Source organism: Giraffa tippelskirchi, chromosome 8 (genome assembly GCF_054371585.1).
Source record: "Giraffa tippelskirchi isolate mGirTip1 chromosome 8, T2T-mGirTip1v1.2.pri, whole genome shotgun sequence".
Taxonomy (NCBI): domain Eukaryota; kingdom Metazoa; phylum Chordata; class Mammalia; order Artiodactyla; family Giraffidae; genus Giraffa; species Giraffa tippelskirchi.
In genome coordinates, this window is record NC_137282.1 from 94,314,117 (window position 1) to 94,334,152 (window position 20,036).

The 20,036-nt window shown below is 42.9% G+C and overlaps 1 protein-coding gene and 2 long non-coding RNA genes across 4 annotated transcripts in view; 2 read left to right on the top strand and 1 right to left on the bottom strand.

Moving 5' to 3' along the window:
• SNX18 (sorting nexin 18) overlaps positions 1 to 20,036 on the top strand; it is a 96,193-nt gene that overhangs the window by 43,404 nt on the left and 32,753 nt on the right. The gene's annotated exons all lie outside the window — the stretch shown is intronic.
• LOC145516547 (uncharacterized) lies at positions 1,786 to 17,948 on the bottom strand. Of its 2 annotated transcripts, XR_014061470.1 has the most exons (6): positions 17,574 to 17,904; positions 16,365 to 16,521; positions 11,253 to 11,506; positions 10,365 to 10,716; positions 8,947 to 9,248; positions 1,786 to 1,982 (listed from the first exon to the last, which is right to left on the bottom strand). It is a non-coding gene; the product is annotated as an uncharacterized LOC145516547 (long non-coding RNA). The 2 variants fall into 2 exon arrangements; XR_014061469.1 differs by lacking the exons at positions 1,786 to 1,982; positions 10,365 to 10,716; positions 11,253 to 11,506 and having other exon boundaries at positions 8,002 to 9,248; positions 17,574 to 17,948.
• Positions 12,869 to 17,905, top strand: LOC145516546 (uncharacterized). Its single transcript, XR_014061468.1, has 3 exons — positions 12,869 to 14,288; positions 14,532 to 15,706; positions 17,626 to 17,905. It is a non-coding gene; the product is annotated as an uncharacterized LOC145516546 (long non-coding RNA).

Genomic DNA, 20,036 nt, shown 5'->3' on the forward strand with positions numbered 1-20,036 from the left:
TCTGGCCAGTTTTCTAAAAATATGATAAATATATAGGCAGATCAATTGTTTGTGATATTTAAATATTCTTTATATCATTTGAGTAGAATATGGTGTTTATGAGAAGGGACGGGTGAGAAAAGAGACCATCACTTCTCCTCTGCCTTTTGGATGCACACTCTCAGGCTGGGACTCCATCTGACTTTCCCTCTACTTTGTGATCCAAGCAGTAGTAGCTCTAACCCTGGCAGGACTGGTTTGACCTCTGAGGAGACCCCTTAAGAGCCACTCCTACAGTTTTTTGTATGGATCTGATTCTTTATATTTCCCTTTCTGTTTGAAATAGCTTGAATAGTTTCTTTTCTAGAGCTGAACCCTGGACTAATAATGACATATCTATTACATGCATTTTTTAATACATGCAATTTTTATAATTGAAACCAGATACAAGTTACTTTTTCAGGTTAATATTTTCTCAGAAATATTGAATAAATTTTACAATGAAGTATTTACTTTTTGGTCTGAGCCACCAGGGAAGCCCCGATATTCCTTTATATAAATGTAGCATCACTTATCTTCTATACCTTTATTAATGGACATTTAGATTCTTTTCAGATTTTTACTGTTATAAATGAGTACTTTTTGGACATAGTGCATTAGTTTTGTATTGCTGTTGTGACAGATTACTGTAGACTTAATGGCTTAAAACAACATGAAGTTTGGGAAGCCAGAAGTCCAAAATTACTCTTACTGGGCTGGGTTCCAGGTGTTGGGCAGGACTGCATTCATTCTGGAGGTTCTGGGGAAAGAGTCATTTCCTTGCCTTTTCCTCAGGCTGCCCACATTCCTTGGCTCTTGGACCCTTCCATCTTCAAAGACAGCAATGGCTGGTTGAATCCTTCTCATGATGCGTCACTCTGACACTGACTCTCCTGTCCCCTTCTTTTGCTTATACAACCCTAGTGATTACATTGTGTCTACCTAGGTAATCTATGATCATCTCTCCATCTCAAAGTCATCTGCTTAGCTGCCTCAGCCTGATTCCTTACCTGCAGCCTGATTCCTCCCTGCCATATAGCATAACATATTCACAGGTTCCAGGAATCAGGATGTGGGGAATCATTTGGGAGAACCATGATTCTGCCTACCACACGCAGTAATTCTGCTCTGAGGAGTCCATCCAGCAGCAAAAAGCTGAGATGCTGATAAAAGAAAATTTTAAAGGCTTCTGACATGTCAAATATAATTGTACCAACTTATATCCCATTGGAAAGTTTTAAAAATTCCCATCTCATTGTCATCACAGTGTTGCTAGCCTGGAATAATCCTGTTCCTCAGTATCTGTCTGGCGTAGAAGATTAACAAACACAACACCTGCATGTCATGGAAAATTCAAAAGGTACAAAAGAATACACAAAGTAAGTCTCCTGCTTACCTATATCCTCCAGAGTCTACCACTGATGCCAGTTTCTTATATATCATTGTAGAGATATTCTGTACATATATAAGCATACATGTAGACTTGTCTCTCTTTTTTATATACATGATAATATACTATGCACATTCTTCTGATCTCCTCATAGATTTTTGAAATAGGATTGGTGTGGGTAAATAAATATAATATCTCTGATCTAGAAGTTACTGTATGTTGTAAAATAATCACAATTAAGATTTATTTGGGGACTTTCCTGGTGGTCCAGTGGTTAATAAACCACCTTGCAGTGCAAGAGACACAGGTTCAATTCCTAGTTGGGGAACTAATCTCACGTGCCACAACTAAGACCTGATGCAGCCAAAATAAATACATTTTTTTAATGAAAAAGATTTATTTCAGTCAATGATGGGACCCTCTCATCTCTTGCTTATAAGCATGAGTGCATTAGGATTCCATTTTTTGTAGGTGCAAAGACATATTGAAGGAAATTCAATCTCTGAAGAGACATATGCAACTCCATCATTAGATCTTAATGTTGTATTTATGCTGTGAAAATGGATGGTGTATTCTGTAATGAGAAAACAGTAGCTGTTTCAAGCTCAGGGAAACTTATGGTGTAATATATAAAAATGTGAAATAAAAGATTTCTCTACTATAAATTCATATTTTCATAAAGAATTATTCTGTCACCATTACATAATAATCTCTTTCTGAAACTCTCAGTAACATTCCCCAATTATGGTTTAGAAGGTAATAATTTTATTGGAAGCAATCTATTATTAATATCAAAGAAATTCAACCCAGCTTCCTTATATTCAAATAATAAGCATTTATAAAACACAGAGAAAAATATCATTCATGATAGCATCAAAAACTGAACATATAGGAAAAAACATTAAACACATATAAATAAGCTATGAAATTTTATGAGAATATTAAAGATTATAATGAATAAAAGAAGAGATACAATTTTTTAGAAAGTATAGAGTCTTAAAAATCATACAACTTGCCTCTAGTCTCCACATTTAATATAAACACAGTCAAAACTCCAGTAAATTTTTGAATGAAATTATTAAAATGATGCTAAACTTAATCTAGCAATTAAAGTGTGCTATTCTAGAGAAGAAGAGTACAAAAGAAATTTTTTGCCTTCTAGATATTGAGCCTTATTGTAAAGTTATAATAATTACCATAGTATGACATGGAGGCAGAACTAAACAGATCAATGGAACAGAATATGATGTCTAGAAATAGATTTTAATTTTAATGAAAACAAGCAGATGCAAAAGAAGGCCCTCAAATCATTGCAGAAAAGATATCATTATTCATAAATAAACTAGGACAATTTTGTTTCTTGTTTAAAAACAAATTACATATATATTTTTTGCATTGCAGCACGGGGGTGTGGGATCTTAGTTCCCTGACGAGCGATCGAATCCATGCCCCCTGCAGCGGAAGCATGAAGTCTTAACCACGGGACCACCAGGGAAGTCCCCAGAAAACAAATTATAACTCTTACAACAAAATAATAAATTCATATATATCAGATTTCTTTACAAAGTGAAGTCACTGAGTCGTGTCCAACTCTTTGCGACCCCATGGACTGTAGCCTGCCAGGCTCCTCCATCCATTGGATTTTCCAGGCAAGAATACTGGAGTGGGTAGCCATTTCTTTCGCCAGGGGATCTTCCCAACCCAGGGATTGAACCGGGGTCTCCCGTGTTACAGGCAGACTCCTTAACGTCTGAGCCACCAGGGAAGTCCTTTCTTTACAAAACATAAACCATAAATATTTAAGGTGGACATTTACTGGAATTTCTTTTTATAATCTTGAGGAAAGGAATAATTTTGCTTCTTTAGTTTTCTTCTCTCTTAGGATTTGACAAAATACTGTCCACCCCACATTCTTTCTTTAGATTTGTCAAACTTGTGCAAATACAATCAAATTTTGCTGATTTGGGAACAAAGGTGACTTAGCCTTTAAGCAGAAGTATGGATGTGTGTGTGTGTGCGCACGCACACATGTGGTGGGGAGAGTTGATACTATGCTGTGGCCCTCATGAATTGTGTGTGAGGAAAGAATTAGAGTGAGGTTTTTCTGACCCAGGACAGGTTGAGGAGGCACGGAGTGTGAAGGATCTGTTGGAGCTGTTTGTACAGTGAAGGCAAATCAGCGGGGGACCAGAAACAGCCAGAAGGTGTCATGTGCATTTTAGCGTAGGCAGATTTGGGGCTTTCCCCAGCCCTAAACTGCCTTGGCTGGGAGGTAAAGAAGGTTCATTTTGTCCTTACAAAAACATCAGGGCCATGTGATGGGAAGGACAAAAGGAAGGCACTAGAAGGATGTGCCTTGCTTTTCACTGAACCTTACTCTCTTTATAGAAACCAGAGCTGCTTAAGTAGTTCACTCTAAACCACCAGCGTATCTGCTAACGAGAAAGTGGTACAGACAAGATCACAGACTTAGCAAAAGTGGCTATTGGCTGTAAAGAGAGTGATGGGACCCCGGAGGATACTCAGGAAGTATCTCATGTTGGCCCAGCAGCTCAAAGTACCTTGGCATCCACTTCTTGCCTGGTCTCCTGGGGCTCCCTCCACCCCTGTGGAGACCGCTGGTCTGCCAGTTGTGGCTGGGGTCTCTGCGTGCAATGTTCTGTGTTTATGGGGAGGTGCTGCTGGAAGGGAATGTGGGTCCCTGGGTTTGGGAACTTCTCCTGTGTGTAATGAGTGTCTGCCTCCTAATGTACTATTTGCTTTTAAAGTTTCCTTAGAAACCTTGCATATAATACTTAATTCACCCTTGGCTCTGTCCTGACACTTTTTTTTGTGGAAGTCACAAGGACTGTGCTTTTTAATTGTGGCCTTTTGTTTCTCTCTGCTTTCCCTCAGTCTCCAGAGTGTGACCATTCAAGAGGGCCAAGGCCTCATTTGTCACGCCAAGATTTGTGTCTGTGCTCTTGGCAGGACGTGTTGTTAACCTTTAAGTGCTACATCTCTGGAGAAGAAGGATGTGCTCCAGTGACACACTTTATGTTAGAAATTTTGTTAGTGGTGGTAGAAATAACATCAGCAGGGGACTTCTCTGCTGGTCCAGTAGCTGGGACCCTGAGCTCCCGATGCAGGGGGCCCAGGTTCAACCACTGGTCAGGGAACTAGATCCCACATGCCGCACTGAGGAGTTGGTACACCATAACTAAAGATCCTGCATGCTGCAACCAAGATCCAGTGCAGCCAAATAAATAAAATTTTTTTTTTTTTTCAGAAAAAAGAAATAACAGCAGTACACAAGTCTAGTTCTATGGCAGGTGTGGGCATCCCTATGCCAAGCCTTGGAGAAGCAGAAGCTGTGCCTTTCCCTGCCACATCACCTGGCTTCCATCATCTAGGCCTTCAATATACACTCCCACTTCTGTTGTTGTCCTGTCTACCTTCTCCCCTCCCCAAACTGCTGCACAACCATTGCCCTCCTCATTCCCAAAGGATACAGAGCTTTGGGTCTGAAGAAGGACAGCGCCCAAGAAACTTCCCTAACCTCGTTCATAGTTCCTGTTTCTTCTATATAACCCAGACCTGAATGGGCTAGACTTACTGTGAGTCCCAGAGGACTTAGCTAAAATAAACTTTGATTCCAAAATAATTTGGGTGTTGATAATGGTTAGAGTGCAGAGAGGCCTCAACCATCATCAGTTGTCCTTCATTACTCGTGGCTGAAAACCCCTAGAGTTAAGTGGTGCGTTTTTTCTAAATGAAAATTGTTTTCTTTTTTCCTGATTGTCTATATAATATGAACTCATTGTAAAAACTTCAGAAAATATTGAAAGATGTAAAGAAGAGGGTACCCTCCACCCCCACCCTCAAATAATCTGGTTAAGAATTTGGGGTCAAAGTCTCTAAGCTTTTGCTATGCATGCACATCCATTTATAGTTTTTAACAAAATGTGACTGTATTATTCATGATGTTTTGTAAACCATCCGATGTATTGCCACACAAAACCAACCTAAAACTTAGAAGTATAAAAGAGCAACCATTTTATTACAGCTCATGAATTCTTTAGGTGAGGAGTTCAGAGAAGACAGAGCTGGGATATTTTTCCTGTGCTCCATGAAGTCTAGGACATCAGCTAGGAAAACTCAAATGGCTAGGGGTAACTGGAATATCTGGGGTCTGGAAATACCTGGAAGCTTCTTTTTATACTGACAGAGTTAACAACTGGGTTGGGCTTAGCGGGATTCTGGACTCAGTTGTGGTTGTACGTGAGAGTACCTGCATGTGACTTTTCTGTGTGGCTTGAGCTTCCTCATGACATGGTAGGCCTCAGGGTAGTTGAAGCTAATGACTGATGTCCTTATAAGGAGAGAGATTTGGACTGAGACACACAGCCACAGAGGGAGTATGCCATGTGAAGATGGAGGCAAAGATTGGAGTGATGTATCTATGAGTCAAGGAATATCAAGGATTGCCAGCAGCCACCAGAAACTGGGAAGAGCTAAGGAAGGACCCTGACCTAGGACTTTCAGAGAGCATGTTCCTGCTGACACCTTAATTTTGGATTTCTGTTCACTAGAGCTGTAAGAGAATAGATATCTGTCATTTTAAGCCACCAGAATTTACAACAAGTACTTTGTTATAGCAGCCCTAGGAACCAAACACAGTTACACATATTAACATAGATCTGTGTCATCATTTCATAGTTGCACGGTAATCATCAGTTCAGTCGCACCATCGTGTCCGACTCTTTGTGACTCCATGGACTGCAGCATGCCAGCCTTCTCTGTCCATTACCAACTCCCGGAGTTTACTCAAACTCTTGTCCATCGAGTCGGTGATGCCATCCAACCATCTCATCCTCTGTCATCCCCTTCTCCTCCTGCCTTCAATCTTTCCCAGCATCAGGGTCTTTTCCAATGAGTCAGTTCTTCGCATCAGGTGGCCAAAATATTGGAGTTTCAACTTCAGCATCAGTCCTTCCAATAAATATTCAAGACTGATTTCCTTTAGCATGGACTGGTTGCAGTCCAAGAGTCTTCTCCAACACCACAGTTAAAAAGCATCAATTCTTTAGTGCTCAGCTTTCTTTATGGTCCAACTCTCACATCCATACATGACTACTGGAAAAACCACAGCCTTGACTAGACAGACCTTTATTGGCAAAGTAATGTCTCTGCTTTTTAATATGCTGTCTAGGTTGGTCATAACTTTCCTTCCAAGGAGTAAGAGTCCTTTTAATTTTATGGCTGCAGTCACCATCTGCAGTGGTTTTGGAACCCCCCCCCCCAAAATCTGTCACTGTTTCCCCATCTATTTGCCATGAAGTGATGGGACCAGATGCCATGATCTTAGTTTTCTGAATGTTGAGCTTTAAGCCAACTTTTTCATTCTGCTCTTTCACTTTCGTCAAGAGGCTCTTTAGTTCTTCTTCACTTTCTGCCATAAGAGTGGTGTCATCTGCATACCTGAGGTTATTGATATTTCTCCCACCAATCTTGATTCCAGCTTGTGCTTCATCCAGCCTAGCATTTCTCATGATGTACTCTTCATATAAGTTAAATAAGCAGGGTGACAATATACAGCTTTGTTGTACTCCTTTCCCTATTTGGAACCAGTCTGTTGTTCCACGTCCAGTTCTAACTGTTGCTTCCTGACCTGCATACAGATTTCTCAAGAGGCAAGTCAGGTGGTCTGGTATTCCCATCTCTTTCAGAATTTTCCACAGTTTATGATGATCCACACAGTCAAAAGGCTTTGGCATAGTCAATAAAGCAGAAATAGATGTTTTTCTGGAACTCTCTTGCTTTTTCGATGATCCAGTGGATGTTGGCAATTTGATCTCTGGTTCCTCTGCCTTTTCTAAAACCAGCTTGAACATCTGGAAGTTCATGGTTCACGCACGTACTGTTGAAGCCTGGCTTGGAGAATTTTGAGGATTACTTTACTAGCTTGTGAGATGAGTGCAATTGTGCAGTAGTTTGAGCACTCTTTGGAATTGCCTTTCTTTGGAATTGGAATGAAAACTGACCTTTTGCAGTCCTGTGGTCACTGCTGAGTTTTCCAAATTTGCTGGCATATTGAGTGCAGCACTTTCACAGCATCATCTTTTAGGATTTGAAATAGCTCAACTGGAATTCCATCATCTCACTAGCTTTATTCGTAGTGATGCTTCCTAAGGCCCACTTGACTTCGCATTCCAGGATGTCTGGCTCTAGGTGAGTGATCATACCATCGTGATTATCTGGGTTGTGAAGATCTTTTTTGTATAGTTCTTCTGTGTATTCTTGCCACCTCTTCTTAATATCTTCTGCTTCTATTAGGTCCATACCATTTCTGCCCTTTATTGTTCCCAACTTTGCATGCAGTGTTCCCTTGGTATCTCTAATTTTCTTGAAGAGATCTGTAGTCTTTCCCATTCTATTGTTTTCCTCTATTTCTTTGCATTGATCACTGAGGAAGGCTTTCTTATCTCTCCTTGCTATTCTTTGGAACTCTGCACTGAAATGGGTATATCTTTCCTTTTCTCCTTTGCTTTTCACTTCTCTTCTTTTCTCAGCTATTTGTAAGGCCTCCTCAGACAGCCATTTTGCTTTTTACATTTCTTTTTTGGGGGATGGTCTTGATCCCTGTCTCCTGTACAATGTCATGAACCTCTGTCCATAGTTCATCAGGCACTCTATCAGATCTAATCCCTGAGAAATCCCTTGAGAAATAGATTCAAGGGATTAGATCTGACATAACCATAGAATGCTTAATCATCACTTATTTAATCAATTTTAAATAAGTCTAAGAAATATAGTTCAATAATTAGCATGAGATTATATTCTATACAATAAAATGAGTGACTCATAACCTCTCTCACAGACTTCATTTGTTTCCTCCACAGGGCCTAGCTTTCATTAAATATCAATTAACTTATAAACACAAACAAGAGAGTACCAGGAAATACAAAGTTTGATCACCTACCTGCATTATATTAAAGGATACCTCACTCCAGTACTCTTTTGCCTGGAAAATCCCATGGACGGAGGAGCCTGGCAGGCTTCAGTCCATGGGGTCACTAAGAGTCGGACACGATTGAGCGACTTCACTTTCACTTTTCCCTTTCATGCACTGGAGAAGGAAATGGCAACCCACTCCAGTATTCTTGCCTGGAGAATCCCAGGGACGACGGAGCCTGGTGGGCTGCCGTCTATGGGGTCGCACAGAGTCGAACATGACTGAAGCGACTTAGCAGCAGCAGCAGCCCAATATTAAGGATATTAAGGATTTCAAGACAGTCCTGTCCCTTCTGGAAAACTTCTTGGTTAGGTGACTGGAGGGACAGGTAAAAACTTCAACCTAACTGAGCGCTCCTATAAAACATCAAATATTTTAAAATGAAAGTGATTATAGTACAAAAAGTTTAAATCCCATTGCTCTTACTGATGTGATACTTCCAGTTCCCCAGCCACAAAAGCATTTTGAAACATCTAAGCCTCTTTGCCAAGCGTTAAGAAATGACTCAGAAATGTAATCCTGGCAGACGACTACGGAAACGTACCCCGCGCATTCTAGACCTTTTCTGCTGCTTCTTTATGGCTCCTGGGTTGGATGAAGCCTCCTGCGTTTTCCTTCTCAAGTTCAGTTCTCTGTTTGTTTCTTGGCTCATTTGTGACTTCCTCTACACAGAAGGGCGGGCATGGGGCAAACCTGGAGAGGAGCCACCGTGCACCTCCTGGTCTCTGACGGTGCCAAGTCAGAGCAGCAGGCTAAGTGCTTAGCTCTGTAAGTTGCGTGGCTGCAAGCCCTTCCAAGCTCCTCTTTTCCTTTCTTCCACAGACCATGAGTCTTCTCCAAAAGTGCCTGTAGAAAATAAAGCCTATTTTAACTCTAAGATGCTTGGCAGTGCTTTTTCCCATTTTTCTCAAAGTCTTCAGCCTCTCTGAACACAACAGTCTGGTCGACTAGAGCGCAACAAAAACTGCTCTGAATTCTTAGTTCAGTATGGAAATCCAAACAAAACTGTGCTACACACGTAGGTGCTCATTGCAGGCTAACTGATTGGAAGAGCTTGAAATCTTCATGTTTTCTGAATATCTGGGAGATGGTACCCTCAGGAAATGCCCCCACAGAGACGTCCCCATTTCCTTTGGGACAAATGGACATTGTGTCTGCTATAGAACTTCCCTGTAGCTCAGACGGTAAAGAATCTGCCTATGACACAGGAGACCTGGGTTTGATCCCTGGGTCGGGAAGATCCTCTGGAGAAGGGAATGGCAACCCACTCCAGTATTCTTGCCTGGAGAATCCCATGGACAGAGGACCCTGGCAGGTTACAGCTCATGGGGTCACAAAGAGTTGGACATGACTGAGTGACTAACACACATACATGTATCTGAGTTACTTTGCTGTACAGCAGACATTAACACAGCACAGTAAATCAACTATACTTCAATAAAATTTTTTAAAAAGTTAATAAAAAGTAGAAGTCAAGAAAACAAAAAACAAACAAAACAAACAATGCTTGCTGGCATTGTGACTGCTGCAGAAAGTGCCCCTCGCCAGGCTCCCTGGATTTTTAACATTGTGGTCACTAGTGGAGATGGACAGTTAGTGGCCCCAGTCCTGCAGGGTCAGGTGGCTTTCTTCCTCTGCTGTTTGCAAAAGCAGGATGGAGCAGTTTAGGCAGCTGATGTATTGTGGGGGAGGGGGAGACTGAGGGCCCTGCACACCTGCCAGTTCTAACCCCCTGCAAATGACAGCTGAGTGCTTGTCGGCCTCCTACTGTATGTCGCACCCTAGGATTTACCTATTGAGCATCCTTTAATATAATGGGCATCCTTTAATATAATGCTGGTAGGTGATCAAACTAACCTGGCTGGAAGGAAGTCTCTGACTGCCTCCTCAAGATCTAGTTTTCTTCCTTTGCTAAAAGAACCCTAACTGTGTTTGTGTGGGTGAATAGAGAAAAACATCAACCTGTTCAGCCCTAGGTGGTTGATTTATTCATGATGCCAGCTTCCTCATCCCATAGAGGTGACCGTGTAACTGTTGAGAAGAATCTTGACCTTAAGGATAACAGATTGCAGTTTTTAAAGCTGGTCGCAACAATACTTTCAGCACTATCTGCTCCAGGACCTTGCCATCCCCAGCCCCTCCAGCGTTGTCACTGCTCGATGAACTGAATGTGGTGGAAGTGCTCCTGAGTGACTCCTGGAGCAGGGTCATGAAAGGTGCTACGGCTCCCTCCTGGCTCTGGCTCTCTTGGGACACATGCCTTTGGAGTCTTGAGGTGTGCTGTGAGGAATCCAACTACCCTCCAGCCACCGTGCTGGAAGGAAAGATAGGGATGCCCAATGAACCCAGCTGTCTGAGTCTTCCTAGTCCCGATCCCAAACATCTGAGAGGACCAACCTTAGGATTATTCTAGCCACACACCCCGATGCTTTGAGTCAGTCAGTTGAGGCGGTAGATGGTGCATCAGAGATAAGCCACCTCCCCATGTGTACAGTCCTGACCCATGGAATCCATAAGCATAATGAGTGGTTGGTTCATACCACTAAGTTTAGTGGGGATGTATTATGTAACCATAGTGACTGGAGCACAAGGCAACTATGGGATGTACGTATTCCTGAGGCTTGGAGTCCTTGGGACCCCTTTCAGCAGAGTGGCCAGTGGGAATGAAGCCCTTTGAAAGTTTCATGATTCCCCATCTGAACTAGATGGTTGGGTTCGATCACAGTAGACCTCAGCCCCCTGGGATCATCAGCCTTTACCCTGATGGTATCAGTGAGCACCAAGGACAGAATAGTTTGTTGATGATTTTTGGCTCCTTCAGCACCATCCTCCCCTTCTGATCAGCCTGACCTCATGTAATTCATCAGAGTAGAAGCGTGAACCTCAAACCATGGCTGAACAATGCAAGGATCATTCCCCTTCCTCTTAATAGGGCCACAGCAGCTCTGGAGCCTGGTGTTTATTTGGTGGGGAGCAAGGAGCTATGTTGTTTTAAATGAAGGTTTGATTCTGAGCTTGAGTTTAAACCTCAGTCCTCTAACTCCATCAGATCTTGGCCATGACACCTCAGCAAGTAATTCATCTTCTTAGAAAACATTTTTCATCTGTAAGAAGAGAGATGGGAAAACCAGCTCAGGGGATATAGAGCAGCATCGTAGATCTAGGACTTTGCTTTTGGTAGGGCCTCCTTTTTATGGAGAAGAAAATTGGAGCCCAGAGAGATTAAGCAATTTGCCCATAGTCATACAGCTAATTTATGGCAGAGCTAGGATTAGTAGTTCAGTCCCTGTTGTTCGTTCAGCTACGCTAAGCTGAACAGAGTAATTCAGGAGAAGCAATGTAGGAGACTAAGGCGGATATAGGGATGAAGTGGGATTCAGTATAAGCTCAGGGCTTGGCATTCCTGAAGGCCTGTGAAAAACTGACACGGGGTGGCTGAAGTTGAAAAAGCCAGGAGGAAGGGGGAGGAGTTACCCATAGTTGTTTCCTTCCATCCACTTCTGGGTTTTGTGTGTAGGAACTAAGGAAGTGGCTGCAGCACCATGTGTGATTGTTGAAACTCCCATGAATTCTGAGAGCTTATGGTGTGAAGAACTAAACTAGGTCAGATCCAAGCCTGACACAAAACAAAAAGAATGCCACAGATTCGCAACTGAGGTTGCAAGTTAGGACACAAAATGCCCTGTTTGCTCCCAGACTGGCTGGGCCCCACCTTCTTCCCATCTGTAATTAAAGCTCTTCAGGAGGGGCTGAGTCCATTGCTCTGTAAAATCAATGCAGTTTCTGGAGGTCCCGTAAGCTCCATGACTCCCAACTTTTCAACCTTAGCCCGTGAATCAAGTCTGATGACTTAATTTACTGTTGAAACGCATCATTGCAAAGTGATACATCACAGACATTTCCACTTCTCACGTGCCGGGGTAGTTGCCCAAGAGAAGAAAGGAGAATTAATCCTTTCTCTAAACAAAGACATTCTCCCTGTGGTAAAACCAGAGAAGGAGATAGAATTTGAGTGTGTTCACTGCCTTTAGGCTTGCAGATGCCAATCATTTCCTCCCCACCCCCACAGCAGAGGCCCCAGAGCCCTAACCCACCCTGTCTCCAATGCAGCAGCTGGTCAGCCCTTGCTAAGCCCAGCCAATTCTCCAGCTGTGTGTGTACTTGGGAATGGAAAGCCACAGGCGGTGAGCCGAAGGCCATGGAGACCAAGGAGTTGAAATTGCATTTTTGACTAATCTCCGGAGAGACCGGAATAAATTAGATGTATAGCAGCAGTAAGAGGTCCTCCTGCCCCGGGAGAGAGATGGTGATGGAGAGAAGTGACCTGGTCCCAGGGCCTCCCCTGTTGTCTGTGTGGGGCCTGCTGTACTTCATGCTCTGGTCCTGCATGATGTCCCTGAACCCTTAGAATAATTTTCTCCTCATTTCTATGAGCAGGAGAGGTTTCTATCTCTTGCCATCAAACGCTTTTCTTTCTTTTAATTTTTATTTTTTAAAATGACATTGATGATTATTATTTTTGGCCACGTCACATGGCAGGCGGTGGGATCCTAGTTCCTGACCAGGGATGAAACTCGTGCCCCGAGCTGTGGAGGCTCAGAGTCCCAACTATTGGACAACCAGGGAAGTCCCCCAAATGCCTTTTAAAAAAAAAATTATTAAATTACCTAATGTGCATTGCCAGACACTGTGCGGAGAGTCAAGAATGGTTACATAAGGTAGCTAATTGATCCCTTTGAAATAACCTCCATGTCTTTTGTTCCTTTCGTAAGTACACCCACACTTATCTACCATTCTATTTCACTTACCATACTGTTTAAGCAGCTAATTATTTACTAATTATTCAAAGTTTGTTGATCTTAACTCTCTAATTGGACTGAAAATGGCCTCATGTCAAAACAACATGTCATAAATATTTTTTGCACCTTCTAACAGTGCCTGGGTCAGTATCAAATATACTTTAGCCAATAATTACATTAATTTTAATTTTTTTTTTTTGCTTAAAATAACAAAGAAACTGATTATAGAATCGGGAACCAACTCAGCTATTTATTTACTTTAATAGATGCAAACTTCACTTATTCCCTTCTTCATCCATCCATTTATCAGTCACTCATTCACTTAAGCCATCTGATTTGAGTAGCTTGGGTTTAGAGAACTTGGGAGAAGCTAAAACAATTTAAACTTCCTACAACTCCCCAAGCATAATGTGACATAAGGGCTTGTTTAGTAGGAATACAGAGGAAGGTACCTGTGTGAGGATTTTAGGAGTAAAATCCATGACACTTAGAGACTAGAAGGACTGTGGACTAGAAAGGAAAATTAATCAAAGATGAGGAAGAATCTTAGATTGTTCCCAAGAGGACTCATTAGCAAGGTCCTGGGTATGGGTGATGGGAGTGTGTGGCTGGCCTTAGCAGTACTGCAAAATGCATCTTCCTCCCTTTCAAGAAATTATTTTTCTTGAAAAACAAAGAAACAGTAGTTTCTAAATATAGGAGTTGAGCAAAAGAAATATGTTGTCCTTCTAACAAGATATGTTTTTGCATTTGCCAGATGGACTCAATATTCATCTGTCAATAATTCATTTGTCCACATGTAGACACATTTAATTATTTAATGAGTTCATACAGTCTGGCTCAGGTTACACTGGCTAGAACACATGCGCACACGCGCGCACACACACACACACACATTTCCAAGGTAGGCATTTGCTTGATGGGGATGATAAAACTGGTCAATAAAATAAAAAGCATTTACAGAACACTTCCACAAAGTCCAGGTTTAACAAATATTGTGTAGGTGTTAGTTGCTCAGTTGTGTCCGACTCTTTGTGACCCCATAGACTGTAGCCCACCAGGCTCCTCTGTCCATGGAATTCTCCAGGCAAGAATACTGGAGTGGGTTGCCATTCCCTTCTCCAGAGGATCTTCCCGACCCAGGGATCAAACCCTGGTCTCCTAAATTGCAGGCAGATTCTTTACCGTCTGAGCTACCAGGGAAGCACTTAACAAATATTACCCTCTGTCATTTCCCCTTATTGTTGTTAAGTTGCTAAGTCGTGTCTGACTTTTTCGTGACCCCATAGACTATAGCCCACCAAGCTCCCCTGTCCATGAGATTCCCCAGGCAAGAATACTGGAATGAGTTGCCATTTCCTTCTCCAGGGGATCTTCTCAACCCAGGGATCAAACCCCAGACTCCTACATTGGCAAGCGGATTCTTTACCACTGAACCACCAGGGATACCCTTTCCCTTACTAAGTTTGGATTTACATCTGTATTTATATCCACTTTTGAAGGATTGCCACATTTAGCAGAAGGTCTCAAAGGTTTATTTTGATAGTACTTATTTAAAAAGTCTCAAATGTATGGATTAAGAAAAAGATGGAATAACTGGCTCTTCAGCAGGACTGCACTTATTCTTTTGCTCTCTCACTTTTTGTTAGGAGCTTACTTCTACAATTTATGGTTCATGTTCATGATTTTAAAGCTTCTAAGAGCCAAGCGCTTCTAGTCGTTAATATCTTATTCATTTGACAGCTAGGTAAAGCACACACCTTCCCTTTGGCTAAAGACAGGGAAAAGATTTTTTTAAGTGTGCCAAGATTTTAAACCAATGTATATATTATCTCCAAGTCTCCTTGCAAGTGTAGATTTGCCTGAAAATTATAAACTCAGAAAGAAAAAAAAATCACCACTTTTTTTCATTTTCTCCAAAAATATCGATTGAGCATATCCTACATGCCGTTCTAAGACAATGGTTGAGAAGAGTGAGGCGCTATCTCTGACTGCAGGGAACTCACGAGCAAGGCATTATGCCAAGGTGGAATTATGATATGTTTCTTGGGGACATTCAAGAACCAATTTCCTCTGACACACTAGGAGACAACTTAGGACTTTTGACTTTTGCTTTGGGAGAAACTATGCTCAAAAGTGAGCACTGATTAAAAAAAAAAAAACGTGAGTACTGACTGTCTTAAGTGGTATGAAGCTGGGGCCAGGGGTTCCCCAGGAAAGGGCCATGCAGGGGGCTTAATGGAGGAGAGAGGTAGGACTCAAAAAGGAAGCACTGGAGCTAGAAAAGCAGAGAGAAAGGATAAAGGTCTATCAAAAAACTGACCCCTAGTCGCAAGAAAGCAGAGAGTGGTTTAAAGAGCACTGTGAGAGATAAATTAGAGTGGCCTGTTGGGCTGACAAAGATTGTGTTGTATCTTTGAATTCCATGGCCTAGAGTCCACTGCAGTTCTCTTCTGTATCCTTTCCGTGTCAAGGCATAACCTGAACAAGCCCTGAATAAAAAGAGTCATATTTGGGAAGACCTAATCTGGTTCCACTGTGTGCAGAAAATTAGAATGAGAAAAACACTAGAGGTGGGGAGCAGGGGCTAGTCAGGAGCAATTGTCTAGGAAATGAATGAGTGTTTTAGGAATCTGGTTGGGATTGGGGTTTTACTGTTTCACTCTGGGGTTATGGATTCTAAAACAACACCATGCTGAAAGGGAGATTTAAAGAAAATGGCCTGGCCTAGGTTCTCTTGAGCATAAATGATGACAAATGTCTCCTTGGCTTCTTCCCAGGCTCTCCTCTGCACTGTGGGTTTACCCCCTGCTCCCACGGCTCCTTTCTCCCTCTCTTGTATGGGAGACTGGGGTGCATGGGCCCCTTCCTGCTTACCACCAATCAACAATCAACAAAGAAAGATCCCCGGTCCGGTAAAGGCTAGCAAGGCTTGTGGGCAGCTGGCCATTTGGGGATCTCTTGTCCACATGATCTTCCCCATCAGAGTCCTCTGTGTGGGTGGTGGTGGGTGTATTTAACCCAATCTCTCTTTAGTTGCTGTCATAACATAAGGAAACACCCAAGTGCCAGTGCCTATTTGGGTCTAAAGATGCCAAGTGTGCTGTGTTAGGGGAGAAACCCAGGGACACCACCACAATCACCTCCAGCTGGCACTACTCACCAGACTGAGCTCAGGGCCACTGCCAAGGAAGAGGAACTTCAGCTCTTTGTAGAACATCATTCGGGGATCTGAGAGCCAAGAAATCCAAATGTTGTTCAAGTTGCCTGTGAGAGTTTGTGTCTGCCCTCAGCCCAGACCTGGGCACCACAGGGCCTCCCTAGAAATGGGAAGTAGAGAACTTTGTGGAGTAAAACTCAGGTCATGGTTAAAATTCTGTTTTCAAAGCTTTAAAGGCTTCTGGTTTTCTTGTTAAAAGTTTTGAAAGTGAACAGGTCCCTGGAGCTAGGCATCCTAATCCTATACCATTTACTATATTTTTAAAAATCTCTCAGACAGCAGCAGCTGCCTGTGTCTTAAGTTGAAATTATTTGTGACTGAGTCAGAAATCACAAGACATCCTGTGAGCATTACAAAAGTTCATGACACAAAGTTATATGGTTTCAATGGTAATGTGTTTTTCTAAAAATTCTATTTATATCATTTTGTTCTAAACATAGAATCTATTTAGAAGTTGAAAAAAAAGAAAACCAAAATACATAACTTACTATCACAGACTTTAAAAGAAACAAACCAGTCATGGTATCTGGTTGTAGGGGAGGAGTGTAGTAATGCCATCTAAATTTCTTCTTTCAAATCTCATCTGTCCTTGAGAATTTGGTTCAAGTCCCTTCTTTACAAAGCCTTTCCTTAGTCAGAACAGCCCATAGCCACCTCTTTCTTTTCTGAACCGCTATAAAAATTACAGTCAGTACCATACAGTTTAATTCTTCCTTTTGAACCATATCATTCACCATTATCGTGCTGCTCCTGTTTCCCCAAACAGATGGCAAGAAATTTTAGAAAGCATGGATTGTGTTAGGCCTCTTGTTATCTCCTAAAAACTGAGCATATTCCCAAAAGCATCATAGGTATTTGATCAGCACTTGAAACAGAAAGGGGCTTCCCTGGTGGCTCAGAGGGTAAAGAATCTGCCTGTAGTGCGGGAGACTCGAGTTCGATCCCTGGTTAGGAAGATCCTCTGGAGAAGGGAGTGGCTACCCACTCCAGTATTCTTGCCTGGAGAATTCATGGAAAGAGGAGCTACAGTCCATGGGATTGCAAAGAGTCAGATGGGCCTGAGCAACTAACATTTTCACTTTTACATTGAAAGAAAACATTGAGGATCTAAGTGGCCTCCTTTCAGGTGCCAGATCTGGCTCTGAATCTTACCTTTACTGCAGAGGAAGCTCAGACTCAGTGTGGTCCAGGGCTGGACATGCAGAGGCAGGTCGTGATGATGTCAGGCACCCCTTGTTGACCCCCACAAGTGGCAGGGGAACATACTGGTTAAGAACAGTCAGCAAACCTGGGCTCAGATGGTATATTTCCCACTTACTAGCTATGTGGCGGACTTCCCTGGTAGCTCAGCTGGTAAAGAATCCACCTGCAATGCAGGAGACCCCAGTTTGATTCCTGGGTCAGGAAGATCCCCTGGAGAAGGGATAGGCTACCCACTCCAGTATTCTTGGGCTCCCCTGGTGACTCAGATGATAAAGAATCCATCTGCAGTGCAGGAGACCTGGGTTGAGAAGATCCCCTGGAGGTGGGCATGGCAACCGACTCCATGGCAACAGATTCTCCAATGGAGAATGGAGTATTCTCCATTATCTTGCCTGGAGAATCCCCACAGACAGAGGAGCCTGGTGGGGTGCAATCCATGGGGTTGCAAAGAGTTGGACAGGACTGAGTGACTAAGCACAGCAGAGCACAGCTATGTGACATTGGACTAGTTACTTTACTAAACTGTATTTTCCTTATGCATAAATTAGGAATAAAAATAGTACTACCTCAGCAATTTTTTCAGGAATCAAATAAGTTATGTTGAACCATATGTCCCACTTCACCAGTTGGGTACGTTGGTAATGTAATTCCACCCACTGGCTCAGAATATGCTACTTGAGGGCCCACGTGTTCAGATTAGGAACATTGATAATCCTATTACTTCCTTGTGGACCCACTTCCAATGACCAGCCTGGAGACTCAGTAGAGCCTACTCAGTCTCAAGGGTAAGCCCTGGATCTTCTCACCTTGCTGGGGTTCCAGGCTCTCAAATGACCTCAGCTGTAGCCATGCCACTGCCAAAGCCTGATGATGGCAACCTATTACAGGTTGGGTGATCCCGAGCAGCCCCTTCACAGCCCTAGTCCTCCCTGCAAGGGCTTCTCAGCCAGTAGGGAGGCTGTTTCTGGGTTCCTGATGTTACAACTTGTTAATAGAATTTCCCCTAATTCCTGGAGTTTACTCTGAATCAAGGGGAATAGTCAATCCATATATAACCCCCAATAGCTTATGGAGCTAAGAGAGGAAGGTGTGTGTGTGTGTGTGTGTGTGTGTGTGTGTGTGTTAGTCACTCAGTCATGTCTGACTCTTTACAACCCCATGGACTGTCGCCCACCAGGCTTCTCTATCCATGGAGTTCTCCAGGCAAGAATACTGGCGTGCGTAGCCATTCCCTTCTCCAGGGTATATTCCTGACCCAGGGATTGAACCCCTGTCTCCTGCATTGCAGGCAGATTCTTTACCATCTGAGCCACCCAAGAAGCCTAAGAGAGGAGGATACCTAACCTAAAAGTTTCATCCAGTTCAAGATAAAAAAGCCACGATTTCAGTTTCAATCAAGTCTTTGTGTAAATGGATCCTGGTCATTAGGGGTTCATGGCTTTATTGTTTGAAAGGATTATTAACAGGCCAGCTTTCTGAGCACTGACGATCTATGGGGGACAATTTGGGACATGGAAATATCAACAGGAACAACAGCAAAAAGCTGTCTCTAGCTTTTTCACAGTTAGGGGAATCATTATAGATTGTATGGTACTTAGGAAAGACGTTTCTCTTCTTTAGAACTGAGAGGTTTGTGTGTGTGTTCCAGTAACTAACCACCAGAAGAATGAGGAGGCCCAGCTTTGACTCACATGGGTGGGTGGTCTTGGAAGATGACCAAACCCCCAGTACTAAGGCCCATCCCAGGCCATGCTGTAGAAACGTCTCAGTATTACTCGAGACTGCATTTCCCTGGCCAGACAGGCCAGATGGGGCCTGGCACATTTCTCTATGTACCTGAAGTCTTGGCTATTTACTTCTCATGGATAAAATGTAAGAAGGTCAAAAGGTAATTTGATGACCTACATGTTCTGACAAACTTCCCGGTTTCTGCTCGGGAGAACTGAGTGGGGAATTGGCCACACAGGGTCAAGCAGCAGAAAGGCTCAAAGGTTGTGTATCTTTTTGCGCTGCGTGGGTGGGGCGGGGTGGGAGCCACTGAGGCCTGGTCCCATCCCCTTGGTCTTCTGTCACACTAGCTTCTGTGATCTTGAATAAAGGGACATGGGATTTGCCCTGAAATAGATGACCATTGTGCACGATTTGTGGGGCCTGGCTTGTGAAGGATTGATAGGAGAGCATTCCTAGAGTGAGGGATACGTTATTTGGTAAGGATGTGACTGTAGCAGGAGCATAAACAAAGGTCTCATGACCTGCTGCTGCTGCTGCTAAGTCACTTCAGTCGTGTCCGACTCTGTGCGATCCCATAGACGGCAGCCCACCAGGCTCCCCCATTCCTGGGATTCTCCAGACAAGAACACTGGAGTGGGTTGCCATTTCCTTCTCCAATGCATGAAAGAGAAAAGTGAAAGT